The sequence below is a fragment of the Pleurodeles waltl genome, chromosome 7, assembly GCF_031143425.1.
Source record: "Pleurodeles waltl isolate 20211129_DDA chromosome 7, aPleWal1.hap1.20221129, whole genome shotgun sequence".
NCBI lineage: Eukaryota > Metazoa > Chordata > Amphibia > Caudata > Salamandridae > Pleurodeles > Pleurodeles waltl.
The window spans coordinates 499,101,411-499,119,407 of record NC_090446.1 but is presented as its reverse complement, the minus strand read 5'-3'; positions in this window follow the sequence as shown (position 1 = coordinate 499,119,407).

Here is a 17,997-nt window from a genome sequence, read left to right as displayed (position 1 = left end):
GCTCCTACAGTACCACAAATGTCATATGCACAATATCATAAGAAAACACAATACACAGATATACTAAAAATAAAGGTACTTTATTTTTATGACAATATGCCAAAAGTATCTCAGTGAGTACCCTCAGTATGAGGATAGCAAATATACACAAGATATATGTACACAATACCAAAAATATGCAGTATAGTATTAGAAAACAGTGCAAACAATGTATAGTTACAATAGGATGCAATGGGGACACATAGGGATAGGGGCAACACAAACCATATACTCCAAAAGTGGAATGCGAACCACGAATGGACCCCAAACCTATGTGACCTTGTAGAGGGTCACTGGGACTGTAAGAAAACAGTTAGGTTTAGAAAAATAGCCTACCCCAAGACCCTGAAAAGTGAGTGCAAAGTGCACTAAAGTTCCCCAAAGGACATAGAAGTCATGATAGGGGAATTCTGCAGGAAAGACACAAACCAGCAATGCAACAACGATGGATTTCCAGTCGAGGGTACCTGTGGAACAAGGGGACCAAGTCCAAAAGTCACAAGCAAGTCGGAGATGGGTAGATGCCCAGGAAATGCCAGCTGTGGGTGCAAAGAAGCTGCTACTGGACAGTAGAAGCTGAGGATTCTGCAGGAACGACAAGGGCTAGAGACTTCCCCTTTGGAGGATGGATCCCCCAAGCCGTGGAGAGTCGTGCAGAAGTGTTTTCCTGAAGAAAGACCGCCAACAAGCCTTGCTAGTTGCAAGTCGTGCGGTTAGGGTTTTTGGATGCTGCTGTGGCCCAGGAGGGACCAGAATGTCGCCAATTGCGTCTGGGGACAGAGGGGGCGCCCAGCAAGACAAGGAGCTCTCTCAGAAGCAGGCAGCACCCGCAGAAGTGCCGGAACAGGCACTACGAAGAGGAGTGAAACGGTGCTCACCCGAAGTCGCACAAAGGAGTCCCACGTCGCCGGAGGACAACTTAGAAAGTCGTGCAATGCAGGTTAGAGTGCCGTGGACCCAGGCTTGGCTGTGCACAAAGGATTTCCGCCGGAAGTGCACAGAGGCCGGAGTAGCTGCAAAAGTCGCAGTTCCCAGCAATGCAGTCTGGCGTGGGGAGGCAAGGACTTACCTCCACCAACTTGGACTGAAGAGTCACTGGACTGTGAGAGTCACTTGGACAGAGTTGCTGGATTCAAGGGACCTCGCTCGTCATGCTGAGAGGAGACCCAGGGTACCGGTGATGCAGTTCTTTGGTGCCTGCGGTAGCAGGGGGAAGATTCCGTCGACCCACAGGAGATTTCTTCGGAGCTTCTAGTGCAGAGAGGAGGCAGACTACCCCCACAGCATGCACCACCAGGAAAACAGTCGAGAAGGCGGCAGGATCAGTGTTACAGAGTTGCAGTAGTCTTCTTCGCTACTTTGTTGCAGTTTTGCAGGCTTCCAGCTCGGTCAGCAGTCGATTCCTTGGCAGAAGGTGAAGAGAGAGATGCAGAGGAACTCTGATGAGCTCTTGCATTCGTTATCTAAGGAAATCCCCAAAGCAGAGACCCTAAATAGCCAGAAAAGAGGGTTTGGCTACTTAGGAGTGAAGATAGGCTAGCAACACCTGAAGGAGCCTATCAGAAGGAGTCTCTGACGTCACCTGCTGGCCCTGGCCACTCAGAGCAGTCTAGTGTGCCAGTAGCACCTCTGTTTCCAAGATGGCAGAGGTCTGGAGCACACTGGAGGAGCTCTGGGCACCTCCCAGGGGAGGTGCAGGTCAGGGGAGTGGTCACTCCCCTTTCCTCTGTCCAGTTTCGCGCCAGAGCAGGGCTGAGGGGTCCCTGAACCGGTGTAGACTGGCTTATGCAGAAATGGGCACCATCTGTGCCCATGAAAGCATTTCCAGAGGCTGGGTGAGGCTACTCCTCCCCAGCCCTGACACCTTTTTCCAAAGGGAGAGGGTGTAACACCCTCTCTCTGAGGAAGTCCTTTGTTCTGCCATCCTGGGCCAAGCCTGGCTGGACCCCAGGAGGGCAGAAGCCTGTCTGAGGGGCTGGCAGCAGCAGCAGCTGCAGTGAAACCCCGGGAAAGGCAGTTTGGCAGTACCAGGGTCTGAGCTACAGACCCGTGGGATCATGGGATTGTGCCAACTATGCCAGGATGGCATAGAGGGGGCACTTCCATGATCATAGACATGTTACATGGCCATATTCGGAGTTACCATTGTGAAGCTACACATAGGTAGTGACCTATGTGTAGTGCACGTGTGTAATGGTGTCCCCGCACTCACAAAGTCCGGGGAATTTGCCCTGAACAATGTGGGGGCACCTTGGCTAGTGCCAGGGTGCCCACACACTAAGTAACTTTGCACCTAACCTTTACCAGGTAAAGGTTAGACATATAGGTGACTTATAAGTTACTTAAGTGCAGTGGTAAATGGCTGTGAAATAACGTGGACGTTATTTCACTCAGGCTGCAGTGGCAGGCCTGTGTAAGAATTGTCAGAGCTCCCTATGGGTGGCAAAAGAAATGCTGCAGCCCATAGGGATCTCCTGGAACCCCAATACCCTGGGTACCTCAGCACCATATACTAGGGAATTATAAGGGTGTTCCAGTAAGCCAATGTAAATTGGTGAAATTGGTCACTAGCCTGTTAGTGACAATTTGGAAAGAAATGAGAGAGCATAACCACTGAGGTTCTGATTAGCAGAGCCTCAGTGAGACAGTTAGTCACTACACAGGTAACACATTCAGGCACACTTATGAGCACTGGGGCCCTGGATGACAGGGTCCCAGTGACACATACAACTAAAACAACATATATACAGTGAAAAATGGGGGTAACATGCCAGGCAAGATGGTACTTTCCTGCACAACCCCCCCCAAACGAAGGACAATAAGACTAGCCATGACCTGATGAGTCTTCATTGTCTAAGTGGAAATATCTGGAGAGTCCATCTGCATTGGAGTGGCTACTCCCAGGTCTATGTTCCACTGTATAGTCCATTCCCTGTAGGGATATGGACCACCTCAACAATTTAGGATTTTCACCTTTCATTTGTTTTAGCCAAAGTAGAGGTTTGTGGTCTGTTTGAACAATGAAGTGAGTGCCAAACAGGTATGGCCTCAACTTCTTCAGAGCCCAGACCACAGCAAAGGCCTCCCACTCTACGGCAGACCAACGCTTTTCTCTAGGGGTCAACCTCCTACTAATAAAAGCAACAGGTTGATCCTGGCCCTCAGAATTAAGTTGTGATAGGACTGCCCCTACTCCTAATTCAGATGCATCAGTTTGGACATATAATTTTTTAGAGTAACAAGGGCTTTTCAGGACAGGTGCAGAGCACATGGCCTGCTTCAGCTCCTCAAAAGCTTTCTGACAGTTTGCTGTCCATAATACCTTTTTAGGCCTTTTCTTTGAAGTGAGGTCATTAAGAGGGGCTGCAATGGAGCCATAGTTCTTTATGAACCTCCTATAGTACCCAGTGAGGCCTAAAAAGGCTCTCACCTGAGTCTGAGTAGTAGGGGGAACCCAATCTATAATAGTTTGGATTTTCCCCTGAAGTGGTGCAATCTGTTCCCCACCAACAGGGTGTCCCAGATAAACCACCTTCCCCTGCCCTATCTGGCACTTTGAAGCCTTGATAGTGAGGCCTGCGTTTTGCAGGGCCTCCAAAACTTTCCATAGGTGGACCAGGTGATCATCCCAGCTGGAGCTAAAGACAGCTATATCGTCTAGATATGCTGCACTAAAAGCTTCCAGCCCTTGCAGGACTGTGTTCACCAACCTCTGAAAAGTGGCAGGTGCATTTTTCAATCCAAAAGGCATTACTGTGAATTGGTAATGGCCTCCAATGGTTGAAAATGCAGTTTTTGCTTTTGCATCTTCTGATAATTTGATCTGCCAATACCCTGCAGTCAAGTCAAAAGTGCTTAGATACTTGGCAGATGCCAGTGTATCTATGAACTCATCTGCCCTGGGTATAGGGTGAGCAACAGTTTTGGTTACCTGGTTGAGACCTCTGTAGTCAACACAAAACCGCATTTCCTTTTTTCCATCTTTGGAATGTGGTTTTGGTACAAGTACCACAGGAGAAGCCCATGGGCTTTCAGAGTGCTCAACCACTCCCAGTTCTAGCATTTTCTGCACCTCTTGCTTTATGCAGTCTCTGACATGGTCAGGCTGCCTATAGATCTTACTTTTGACAGGCAAGCTGTCTCCAGTATCTATAGTGTGCTCACACCTAGAAGTGGTGCCTGGCACAGTAGAGAAGAGTTCAGAAAACTGACCCAGGAGATTTATGCAGTGGTCTTTTTGCTCAGCAGTAAGACAATCTGCCAAAACTACACCTTCCACTAGAGCATCTTGTTCTGTGGAAGAGAAGAGATCAGGGAGAGGGTCACGCTCTTCTTCCTGTCCCTCATCAGTTGCCATGAGCAGGGTGAGATCAGCCCTGTCATAGTAGGGTTTTAGGCGATTGACATGGAGCACCCTAAGGGGACTCCTGGCAGTGCCCAAGTCAACTAAGTAGGTGACTTCACCCTTTTTCTTAACAATTGTGTGGGGTCCACTCCATTTATCTTGGAGTGCTCTTGGGGCCACAGGCTCCAAGACCCACACTTTCTGCCCTGGTTGGTACTGAACCAAAACAGCCTTCTGGTCATGCCATTGCTTTTGGAGCTCTTGGCTGGCCTGAAGGTTTTTACTGGCCTTTTTCATGTACTCAACCATCCTTGATCTGAGGCCAAGCACATAGTCCACTATGTCTTGCTTTGGAGCTTTTAAAGGTTGTTCCCAACCCTCCTTAACAAGTGTTAGGGGACCTCTCACAGGGTGACCAAAAAGAAGTTCAAAGGGGCTGAAGCCCACTCCTTTCTGGGGTACCTCCCTGTAAGCAAAAAGGAGGCATGGTAAAAGGATATCCCATCTCCTGCGGAGTTTTTCTGGGAGTCCCATAATCATGCCTTTGAGAGTTTTGTTAAATCTCTCTACTAGTCCATTTGTTTGTGGATGATAGGGTGTGGTGAATTTGTATGTCACCCCACACTCCTTCCACATGGCCTTTAAGTAAGCAGACATGAAATTACTTCCCCTGTCTGATACCACCTCTTTTGGGAAGCCCACCCTGGAAAAGGTTCCCAGGAGGGCCTTTGCCACTGCAGGAGCTGTAGTGGTCCTTAGAGGAATTGCTTCAGGATATCTGGTGGCATGGTCCACTACCACCAAGATAAACCTATTGCCTGAAGCAGTAGGAGGGTCAAGGGGGCCAACTATGTCAACCCCTACCCTTTCAAAGGGAACCCCAACCACAGGTAGTGGAATAAGGGGTGCCTTTGGAGTGCCACCTGTTTTGCTACTGGCTTGACAAGTTTCACAGGACTCACAAAAATCTTTTGTGTCCTCAGACATTCTAGGCCAATGAAACAGGGGAACAAGCCTGTCCCAAGTTTTCATTTGCCCCAAATGTCCAGCTAAGGGAATGTCGTGAGCAAGAGTTAGGAGGAACTTTCTGTACTCCTGAGGAATCACAAATCTCCTGGCAGCTCCAGGTTTTGGATCCCTTGCTTCAGTGTACATGAGGTTGTCCTCCCAGTAAACTCTGTGAGAGTCACTGACATCCCCATTTGCTTGTTTGACAGCTTGCTGCCTTAGACCCTCTAGCGTGGGACAGGTATGCTGTGCCACACTCAGCTCCTCCCTGGCAGGCCCCACTTCACCCAAAAGCTCAGCAGTGTCTGCTTCCAGCTCCTCTGGTGTAGGTTCTGCACAGGGTGGAAATTCTTCTTCCTCAGAAGTAGAATCCACTGTAGAGGGAGGGATAGTAGGTAGTGCTTTACTTCTAGTAGCCCTAGCTTTAGGGAGCACTTGGTCCATTCTTCCAGGATCCAAGTCACCCTGTCCTTTTTGCTTTTTGGCCTGAGCCCTGGTCAAAGCAAAAATATGCCCTGGAATGCCCAGCATTGCTGCATAAGCCTCCAACTCCACTTCTGCCCAAGCTGATGTCTCTAAATCATTCCCTAATAGACAGTCTACAGGTAAATCTGAGGCAACCACAACTTTCTTTGGGCCAGTAACCCCCCCCCAGTTGAAATTCACAACAGCCATGGGGTGGCTAAGGGTGTTGTTATGAGCATCGGTTACTTGGTACTGGTGACCAAGTAGGCGTTGTTCAGGGTGGACCAGTTTCTCTATTACCATTGTAACACTGGCACCTGTGTCCCTGTAGGCCTGAACCTCAACACCATTTATTAGGGGTAGTTGCTTGTACTTATCCATGTTAAGGGGACAATTAACTAAGGTGGCTAAATCAATAGCCCCCTCAGAAACTAAAACAGCCTCTGTGGTCTCCCTAACAAGACCAACCCCAACTAAGTTACCAAAAGTGAGCCCAGCTACTCCCTTAGATTGGCTATTAGTAGGTTTGCTCCCACCACCACTGCTATTAGTAGGGACACTAGGTGTAGCAGTAGGGGTTGTAGTGGTAGGAGGCTTGGTGCTTTTCTTTGGACAACTGGGATCTGTTGTCCAATGGGCTTTTATTTTACATAAATAGCACCATGGTTTCTTTTCTTTGTTTTGATTTGAAGAGGATTTGGACCCACCACCCCCACCAGAGTGTTTTTGTGGGCCTGATGAAGACTCATTTTTAGATTTGTCCCCACCCTTGTCAGAAGACTTACCATTCTTCTTCTTATTGCCATCTTTGTCACCCCCTGTATGAACTTTTCTGTTCACCCTTGTTCTGACCCATTTGTCTGCCTTCTTTCCCAATTCTTGGGGAGAGGTCAGATCAGAGTCCACCAAGTACTGGTGCAACAAATCAGACACACAATTATTAAGAATATGCTCTCTCAGGATCAAGTTATACAGGCTTTCATAATCAGTAACATAACTGCCATGTAACCACCCCTCCAAGGCCTTCACTGAATGGTCAATGAAATCAACCCAGTCTTGTGAAGACTCCTTTTTGGTCTCTCTGAACTTCATCCTGTACTGTTCAGTGGTTAAGCCATAACCATCCAGGAGTGCATTCCTAAGAACTGTACAATTATTGGCATCACTTTCTTTCACAGTAAGGAGCCTATCCCTACCCTTTCCACTAAATGATAGCCATAGGATAGCAGCCCACTGCCTTTGAGGGACATCCTGTACAACACAGGCCCTCTCAAGTGCAGCAAACCACTTGTTAATGTCATCCCCCTCCTTATAAGGGGGAACTATCTTGTGCAGATTCCTAGAATCATGCTCTTTTGCAGGATGACTATTGGTAATACTGCTGCTGCCACCATGGGTTTCTAAACCCAATTGCTGTCTCTCTTTCTCTACTTCTAAGGACTGTCTATCCAAATCCAGCTGTTGCTTCTTGAGCTTCAGTCTGGTTTGTTCCACTCTCAATCTATTGAGCTCCCTTTCTAACAATCTGTCATCAGGGTGGGTGGGTGGGCCATTCCTTGAAACAGAAGTATGGTGAGAATGAACAGAAGGAGACCCATCCCTTACTGAAGGCATCCTAACAGGTTGGTTAACAGAAACATCACTTCTACTGTGCTGAGAAGGAATACTCTTGCTATGATGTGAGACAACACTATCAGTATGGTGTGACTCTACATCAGTACCAACTATGCTAGGCTGTCTACTAATGGGCAGGCTAGGAAGTTTCTTTCCTGAATCTTTTTCTAGGGGAGTCCCTGGATCAGATTGTGAACCATTAGCTACTTTTTCAACAGATGGGGCACCTTTGGCCTTATCTTGTTCTATAAGCATGTTAACCAATAGTTCTCTGGGGGGATTCTTCCCTACACTTAAACCTCTTTCTATGCAGAGACTCCTTGCTCCTTTCCAGCCAAGTGATCATAAGCAATTTTGGACAGATCAACAGTTTGGCCTGTACCAGACATTTTAGAAAGTGTTTAAGTGACAGAAAAAGTGAGAAAAAGTTTTTTAGAACTTTTGAAAGAACAGAAAAAAAAACTTTAAAAACTTTTAAGAACTTTTTAGAAAGTTAGAGGTACTTTTCAGCACTTAGAAAAGAGTGAAAAGAGGAAATGCAAAACTTTTTGGTTAGGTGTACATACACTGAACTTGTTTTGTATATTTTTCTCTTATGAAAAGTACAATGACAAAAGTGGTAAGTAGTTGCAAAGGACTTATCCCACCGCTGCACAACCAATGTAGGAGGCTGGACTGGCTTGTAGTGAGTACCAAGGGGTACTTACACCTTGCACCAGGCCCAGGTATCCCTTATTAGTGTATAGGGTGTCTAGCAGCTTAGGCTGATAGATAATGGTAGCTTAGCAGAGCAGCTTAGGCTGAACTAGGAGACGAGTGAAGCTCCTACAGTACCACAAATGTCATATGCACAATATCATAAGAAAACACAATACACAGATATACTAAAAATAAAGGTACTTTATTTTTATGACAATATGCCAAAAGTATCTCAGTGAGTACCCTCAGTATGAGGATAGCAAATATACACAAGATATATGTACACAATACCAAAAATATGAAGTATAGTATTAGAAAACAGTGCAAACAATGTATAGTTACAATAGGATGCAATGGGGACACATAGGGATAGGGGCAACACAAACCATATACTCCAAAAGTGGAATGCGAACCACGAATGGACCCCAAACCTATGTGACCTTGTAGAGGGTCGCTGGGACTGTAAGAAAACAGTTAGGGTTAGAAAAATAGCCCACCCCAAGACCCTGAAAAGTGAGTGCAAAGTGCACTAAAGTTCCCCAAAGGACATAGAAGTCGTGATAGGGGAATTCTGCAGGAAAGACACAAACCAGCAATGCAACAACAATGGATTTCCAATCGAGGGTACCTGTGGAACAAGGGGACTAAGTCCAAAAGTCACAAGCAAGTCGGAGATGGGCAGATTCCCAGGAAATGCCAGCTGTGGGTGCAAAGAAGCTGCTACTGGACAGTAGAAGCTGAGGATTCTGTAGGAACGACAAGGGCTAGAGACTTCTTCTTTGGAGGATGGATCCCCCACGCTGTGGAGAGTCGTGCAGAAGTGTTTTCCTGAAGAAAGACCACCAACAAGCCTTGCTAGCTGCAAGTCGTGCGGTTAGCGTTTTTGGATGCTGCTGTGGCCCAGGAGAGACCAGTATGTTGCCAATTGCGTCTGGGGACAGAGGGGGCGCCCAGCAAGACAAGGAGCCCTCTCAGAAGCAGGCAGCACCCGCAGAAGTGCCGGAACAGGCACTACGAAGAGGAGTGAAACGGTGCTCACCCGAAGTCGCACAAAGGAGTCCCACGTCGCCGGAGGACAACTTAGAAAGTCGTGCAATGCAGGTTAGAGTGACGTGGACCCAGGCTTGGCTGTGCACAAAGGATTTCCGCTGGAAGTGCACAGAGGCCGGAGTAGCTGCAAAAGTCACGGTTCCCAGCAATGCAGTCTGGCGTGTGGAGGCAAAGATTACCTCCACCAAACTTGGACTGAAGAGTCACTGGACTGTGGGAGTCACTTGGACAGAGTTGCTGGATTCAAGGGACCTCGCTCGTCGTGCTAAGAGGAGACCCAGGGTACCAGTGATGCAGTTCTTTGCTGCCTGCGGTAGCAGGGGGAAGATTCCGTCGACCCACGGGAGATTTCTTCGGAGCTTCTAGTGCAGAGAGGAGGCAGACTACCCCCACAGCATGCACCACTAGGAAAACAGTCGAGAAGGCGGCAGGATCAGCGTTACAGAGTTGCAGTAGTCGTCTTCGCTACTTTGTTGCAGTTTTGCAGGCTTCCAGCGCGGTCAGCAGTCGATTCCTTGGCAGAAGGTGAAGAGAGAGATGCAGAGGAACTCTGATGAGCTCTTCCATTCGTTATCTAAGGAAATCCCCAAAGCAGAGACCCTAAATAGCCAGAAAAGAGGGTTTGGCTACTTAGGAGAGAAGATAGGCTAGCAACACCTGAAGGAGCCTATCAGAAGGAGTCTCTGACATCACCTGCTGGCCCTGGCCACTCAGAGCAGTCTAGTGTGCCAGCAGCACCTCTGTTTCCAAGATGGCAGAGGTCTGGAGCACACTGGAGGAGCTCTGGGCACCTCCTAGGGGAGGTGCAGGTCAGGGGAGTGGTCACTCCCCTTTCCTTTGTCCAGTTTCGTGCCAGAGCAGGGCTGAGGGGTCCCTGAACCGGTGTAGACTGGCTTATGCAGAAATGGGCACCATCTGTGCCCATGAAAGCATTTCCAGAGGCTGGGGGAGGCTACTCCTCCCCAGCCCTGACACCTTTTTCCAAAGGGAGAGGGTGTAACACCCTCTCTCTGAGGAAGTCCTTTGTTCTGCCATCCTGGGCCAAGCCTGGCTGGATCCCAGGAGGGCAGAAGCCTGTCTGAGGTGTTGGCAGCAGCAGCAGCTGCAGAGAAACCCCGGGAAAGGCAGTTTGGCAGTACCAGGGTCTGAGCTACAGACCCGTGGGATCATGGGATTGTGCCAACTATGCCAGGATGGCATAGAGGGGGCAATTCCATGATCATAGACATGTTACATGGCCATATTCGGAGTTACCATTGTGAAGCTACACATAGGTAGTGACCTATGTGTAGTGCACGTGTGTAATGGTGTCCCCGCACTCACAAAGTCCGGGGAATTTGCCCTGAACAATGTGGGGGCACCTTAGCTAGTGCCAGGGTGCCCACACACTAAGTAACTTTGCACCTAACCTTTACCAGGTAAAGGTTAGACATATAGGTGACTTATAAGTTACTTAAGTGCAGTGGTAAATGGCTGTGAAATAACGTGGGCGTTATTTCACTCAGGCTGCAGTGGCAGGCCTGTGTAAGAATTGTCAGAGCTCCCTATGGGTGGCAAAAGAAATGCTGCAGCCCATAGGGATCTCCTGGAACCCCAATACCCTGGGTACCTCAGTACCATATACTAGGGAATTATAAGGGTGTTCCAGTAAGCCAATGTAAATTGGTAAAATTGGTCACTAGCCTGTTAGTGACAATTTGAAAGAAATGAGAGAGCATAACCACTGAGGTTCTGGATAGCAGAGCCTCAGTGAGACAGTTAGTCATAACACAGGTAACACATTCAGGGCACACTTATGAGCACTGGGGCCCTGGCTGGCAGGGTCCCAGTGACACATACAACTAAAACAACATATATACAGTGAAAAATGGGGGTAACATGCCAGGCAAGATGGTACTTTCCTACAACTTCTGTCCTAGCCAACATCAGGCCTAAATTCCTTCCCCTTTCAACCTCTAAAATAGTAGAAAAATAGGTCAATACTCAGATATCTCATTATCTTGGGATACATTCACTTCTCCATGACTCCCATGACTCACAATCAGGTTGCAGGCCACAGCGCAGTACAGAAACAGCCTTACTTGCAGGATCTGAGCACTTAAAATCTGCATTGGACATAGGCTGAACCTCCACCTTCGTGCACCTCAATCTGTCTGCAGCTTTTTACATTGTGTGTTCCATGCCAAACTATTGCAAAGACTCGCTAACTTAGGTATGAATTGCAAAGGATCTGCTCTTTCCATACCAATAGATGCAAATCAGTCTCTTTTCCTCCTTTTTCTTCCTCTTCTACTTTTTCAAATACAGGATACTGTGAACGCTGAATTTATTACTAATGAATTTGATATATTATGAGTTAAGAATTTGCATAGAATTTGGCTAATAAAGAAAATAACGGTCGATTTGGAAAATGTGAGTACTTTAGTGGCAACCATTAAATATGTAATGCTTTTAGAGAATGCATATTAATGATCAAAGTGTATGTGTAGAGAAATTATAGTAGCATGTTATATTAATGATTTGATGTTACTTATTTTCTTATTAATTGTAGGCCTTAAATGAGTGAGCTCTGGGCTTAGTTTGCACAGCCTCATATTAAGCTGCAATGTCTGAATAAAAATCATGGGAATGTATGTTCAAAGAAATAGCGATGTATTGTTCACACTATGTTGACCAAACATTTAGCAGATTTAATTAACTTTCTCATGAGAACTGCTTGCTAGAATGTCTTGCACTAGCAGTCTCTACTTTGTAAAGTTTGATGCGTGAAACAGCGATGTTCCCAGGAACCAACAATGGATGCACTGACTGGAGTACGGATTGTTACAAGAATGTTACGTGATGAGCCGGATGATGGGAACAGGAAAAGAGGAGACAATCATTGACATGTGAAAGGCAGCTTAGTTATATCTTAGATTTGGGGTTTAATTATTATTGGATTGACTGTAAACATACTATTTTCTGACCAGTTGCAACGTGGGAAGTTCTTTAGGAGATTTTAATTCAGCCTGACTGCACAGAGAAGAGGGGTGCCTTTTCTATTTTGATTTTCCTCGTAGAGGTTCTGTTTGAGGAGCTGGACAGTTAATGATGGCTTTAATTTTAAACTTTGACTTTCAAGCTTAATGGTAAATAGTGAATGCTGTCCATTAGAGATTTCCTCTTGGATGGGTCGGATTGCTTTGAGTCCCCTGTGTCTGAACCATTCCCTTTCATTGCCCTTTTTGCTGAAGATAACCAGATGGATGTCCAACTGATGAAGACAATCGAAGCTTGCTGATCTATCTGAGGAGAGGTATACCAAAATGCTATTGTCTTGTTTGAAAGTTATATTCTTTGTTTCTGTGTACCAACCGCTATTTTGATAGGGCCATAGTTAAACTTTTTCAAAACTAACTTTGACTAAAATTGTTTTGCATGAAGCCCAAACATGCTATTCTAATCAGTAGGTTAGTTAGGTAGACACTGGAAATGCTAACAAATTATTACAAAAAAAAAGCTGATATTGTTCATTTGCTGAATCTAGATGAATGCCATTTCTAATGCACAGTTATTCTTGCTATTTATTTGTACTGTGATTTTTGAATGCCTAATACTCAATGCTTTAGCCAAATTGAGATTCTTTAGAAAATGTGGTCGACTAGTGTTGTTTGTGTATGTCTATCAGTTGGTTTTGAGACTAATTTATGTGATATTAGCATTGTTATTGTAGGGAAATAAACATTTTAACTTTTACTAAAGGTGTGCTTATTCATGGCTGAATGAGTCATGTTGCGTGATAATTATTGAATCCAGAGATATTTGTTGGTGATTATTGCTTATGATGTTGTATTTTTATTGAAAAAGGACCTATGGTGGAATCACTCTAAGCATAGTCAAAAGATCTATCAAAGCCTCTAGTGCGTCCTCTTATAAATTAACAATAAAAGGACCAAATAAAGGCTGACGCACTAACAATACCACAGGGCAAATCCCTCAGTCCCACACTTTTTGTTTTTGACCCACTAGCTAAACATGTTCAGACATTTGAACTCAGGCCCATATTTATTCTTGTTTACGCATTTGCGTCATTGTTTGTGACGCAAAAGCAGCGCAAATTTACAAAATACAATTGTATTTTGTAAGTTTGCGCCGATTTTGTGTCAAAAAACGACGCAAATGCGGCGTTAAAAAAGTATAAATATGGGCCTCAGTGTCATCTCCTATGAGGTGACATGCAATTGATTGTTTATTTTGAGGACAATTCTCTGCTGGCCGGAGACTCTTTTAAAGATTGCCTCACTGCTGTTGTCTCTTGGATCAAAAATAGCAGTCTGGAGCTAAAATCCCCAAAAATAAGAAATTCTGATGTGTGGCTCCTTAAACTCCACCTGGTTTCAATCATGAGGCCACCTGGTAACTTGGTAAAGTTCCCCCTCTCACCACTGTGGCTATGAATCTGGGTGGTCAAATTTGATAAAAACTTATCTTTTAACCTTCAAATCTCAGCTGTTGTGGCCACGTTTTTGCTTTTCTATGTCCTCTGAAGAAACATCTTGGACATTTTTTCTCCTGCCAAGCGCACAACTATTGCAAACCCTGTTTCCTGCTGGACTGAACTGTACCAATCCCCTGTAACTTGGTCTTCGCAAATATCTTACACACCATCTACAACTAGTGCAAAAAGTGACAGCCAGACTCAATCCTGAAGTGCCCCGGTACCAGGCAGCTTCTCATTGTCTCAAGGTACTACACTGACTTCCAGGGCAGAAAGAATACTTTCTAAAGCCTTTATGATCACCCATAGAACATTTCCCAAAAGGCCCTAGTTATTAGCTTGATTTTCTCCAACCATATTGTCCTTCTCACCCCTTGATATCCTTGAATTCAAACCTTAGTCAGATCCCTAGGGGGCATGTCTTTATTCGCTTCATTGCCAATTGGTGGAACACACTTCCTCCCAATCTCTGTCTGATTCCAAAAAAACGGAAAAGCTAGCTGTTTGCAGCCCTCTAACTATTCTTCTCAGCTTGACCTCTCTCTACTTTTCAGCGCCAGAGTATCCTTTTCAGGCAGCTTTTCGTACTTTACAAAACCTCTTCCTTGTAAGGAGTAGGGGCCTACATTACAGTCCTAACACGTTATGAGACAGAGGTAAATGACTAGGATTTTCTTGCCTGAGTCTTCTTCAGCTAACAGCTTGTCATTAAGAAATTAGCTATGTAGTTTAGGCACCTATCAACATTAGGACTGGTAGAGGCTTCTGGCCGCATGCCTGCAATGTAAACATTAAAATAAAGAAATGACTAAAAACGGAGATAAAGGGAGAGAAATAAACTAAGATCATAACATTTATATCCATAAAGCATCAATTTCTTATTCTTTGAATAAACCTTGGAGCGTTGGAAGCAGGTCTGGCTTTAGGGGGTTGCAACTGGTGGAGCCTCACATGGCGCTGACCTGAGGGGGGAGGGGGCACTGTGTTTAGCAATAACTTAAGATTTTAAAGCCCCTACTGCTGAGTTCCTTCGGCGTCCAACCCTCAGGCATCCATAATAATTTCAAGGTAACACTTGTGATTAATATTCTTGCTAAGGAGAGAGATCAAGGTTTTGTCTAGTGGCTGTTTTCACTCGCCATAAGGTAGCGCAGATGATTAATATGCCTGCTGCAAAAAAACAGAACCGCATTTTAAGTTAATAGCTGAGTGGATTAGTAAAGCAAGCCCTTACCAGCGCTTTAAAACAAATGAAAAGCATGTGAGAAAAGGGCTATGGAGAGATGAAGGGCACTTTTGCTGGGTGGTAGTTAGGGAATCCAAGAAGGGCATGGGGGAGCGCCTGGAAAAAGACTTGGCCACCTGGCACCATTACCGCTAAAGCCAGCCCTGGGTGAGCGCCTCTGATTGTCTATTTAACTCTCTGATCCCCATATGCATTGAAGTTACCACTATAAAAAACACCTCTAACACAATGACCCAAATATCCCTGAAATGTATTTAGTAGCCTACAGCTCACTAAAAGTCAGTGATGTTCCACATCTCTGTGAAATCGATGCTGTAGGTACATAAAAATATGTAAGTATATATTTACTATTCTGAACGCCACACCTGCATAATTTAGCAATACACATATTGTGAAGGGACATAAATATGCACTTAAGAATGGTAGTTTTATAATTAACTGTAAATACAAACCTTCACAATATCCTTGGCTGTAGCAAATACTATATGATATATGAGGGTGCGATATCTAAATTCTGATAATCTGGAAAAATATCGAATCATTTAATAAACCTTAACTTTTCAAAATACACTGCTGCAAATACACGACTCTCAAGTTCCTCACTATCACCGCCTCATCATCATTCTGAACTGAAAACCTCACCAAATAGTCCAGTTTTGCGGCAAAAAGTTTAGCACCTGCTTGCGTCTTTAACAATGCCAGCTGGTTGCTGTGTTTAATGAATGGCACAAGCCGGCGCTATCTTGGGCTAGCGTCTTAGAAGAAGACGCTAGCTGGGTGGGGGGGTGGCGGTAGGGAAGGAGGGGGTTGTGCTTCAGAAAATTACGCTAGCCTGGTTAGAGGCAAAAAAATGCCTCTAACCAGACTAGCGCCATTTCCTGGCGCACAGCCATAAAAAACATGACTCATGTCTTAGGAAAGACAGGAGTCATGCCCACCACCCCAATGGCCAGCACAGGGGACAAGTGTCCCCTGGGCATGGCCATTGCACCCTGTGTCATGCAGGGGGCCCCAAGTTAGGGCCCCCAATGTCACTTAAAAAAAAAAAAACTTACCAATGCTTACCTGGGATGGGGTCACCCATCCTTTGGTGTCCCTCTGATGTGGGTGGGGGTGTTCCTGGGGATGGGGAGGGCACCTGTGGACCCATTCCATGGTGTTTAACCATCGAGATGGGTCCACAGGTCCCCTAACGCCTGGTCTGACCCAGGCGTTAAATAATGGAGCAAAGCAAGATTTGCACCAATATTTAGCCCCTCCTTCCACACGTGTGACATTTTAGCATGGGTGATAAATATGGAGCTATGGGATAGCACCATTTTCTAGATGGGAACACATACCTTGCATCTCATTGACGCAAGTTATGTGAATGCATCCAAAAAATTGTGCCAGCTCTTATAGTTTGACGTTAGACGTGTCTAACAGCAAAATATAAATATGGAATTAGGTTTGTGCCGAATTTGCATTAAAAAATATGCAAATTTGGTCCGAATTGTTTTCTATGAGTGACGTCCATTGCTATTTTACCACATACATAAATGGTTTTATACCATGTGCTCTAGGTTCCACAGCTATTTAAATGCTTGCAAGAATGCATAGGCTAGGGACACAGATTACTTCATGCATCAATTCAGAGAGTGAAAATTGCATGTCTACATTATGTATTTCAGTGATATGAGGTATGGTACTCTTGCCCATTGAGAAACACACAATAGGCAATATATGCTTAGTTATATTGATCATGAGATGTGTAATTACATGGGGCATGAGATGTGCATTCATCCAGACCACTAGTCGTGCAGTTACACTAAGCCCTAACTGTGCTGACAGAGAGGGTGCTGTTTGTGCAATTACTCACAGAGCTAGCAGTGTAGGTATAGGGCACTAGTTGAGCAATCACATGGAACACTTTTCATGCTTATACAGTGTAAACTAACCTCCTAGTAGTGCAGTCTTAGGGAACCTTGACCTGCCGGCTGGTCAATTGCAGTTAGCACATTTCTCTTCTGGGGTGGGTGGGACTGAAAGGTTATGGGTTTCATAAGTGTTTTTTTTTTTTTTATAGTGGTGTTCTACTCACAAAAACAGTGCCTGTGAGATATCACAAGGTTGAACTTGCGTTGAGAGACACCCTGTTACGATTTGTTTTGAAGTTTGCAAGATACTCAGTGTGAGTGTACGTTGAAAAACACCAGGTTATGTATTAAAGGATGTGCAGTTGAAAGAGATCTACAAATTCACAATATGTCCTTGTTAGAAATGGGGTCTTTGGTTGGCAGTCAGGTTGACCCCTGTCCAAGCAAGGACCCTCACTCAAGTCAGGGCAAAGGAGAAACACACCTGGTTCACTCCCGCTCACCCCCTTGGTAGCTTGTCACGAGCAGAAAGGCTTAACTCAGAAGCAACGTGTAAAGTATTTGTACCAACACACACAGTAATACAGTGAAAACAGTACAAAATGGACACAACACCAGTTTAGAAAAATAGCTAATATTTGTCTAACAGGACCAAAATGACAAAAATCCAACATACACAAGCAAAGTTATGAATTTTTAAAGATTAAACACAAAAATAGCACTTAGAAACACAAATGCTTCATTTTAGGTGATATTGCTTTGTCGTGACAGAGTCGTTCTCAACAATCTGACGCCGTGGTGTCGGTCACGGAGTCACACGGACCCCCAGGTACAGTACCTTGTGAAAATGAGGAAACAAGCCGGTGCACGTAGTCGGGGATCGCGGCATCGCTGGATCCGAGGTGACATCAGTTCCGGTGCTGCAAAGCAAAGGAGTGGAGGTGTCACAAAGAGGCGTTGGGTATTTGGTGCGGAGCCGTAGAGGTGAGGCAGCATTGGTGCGAAAGGTTGGAGCTGTGCACTTCCGGCAGAGTCACAGACTTTGGCAGGGCTGTAGTGGCATCGGGCCTGGGGGGTCATCACATCCGAGCGAGGACCATGGCTTCGGTTGCAGGCGGCATCACAGGATTCACAGTTGCGTTGGTCCGGAGTCATCCGAAGTCAGTTCACTTGGTTTTCTTTGGTTTTCCACCAGCTT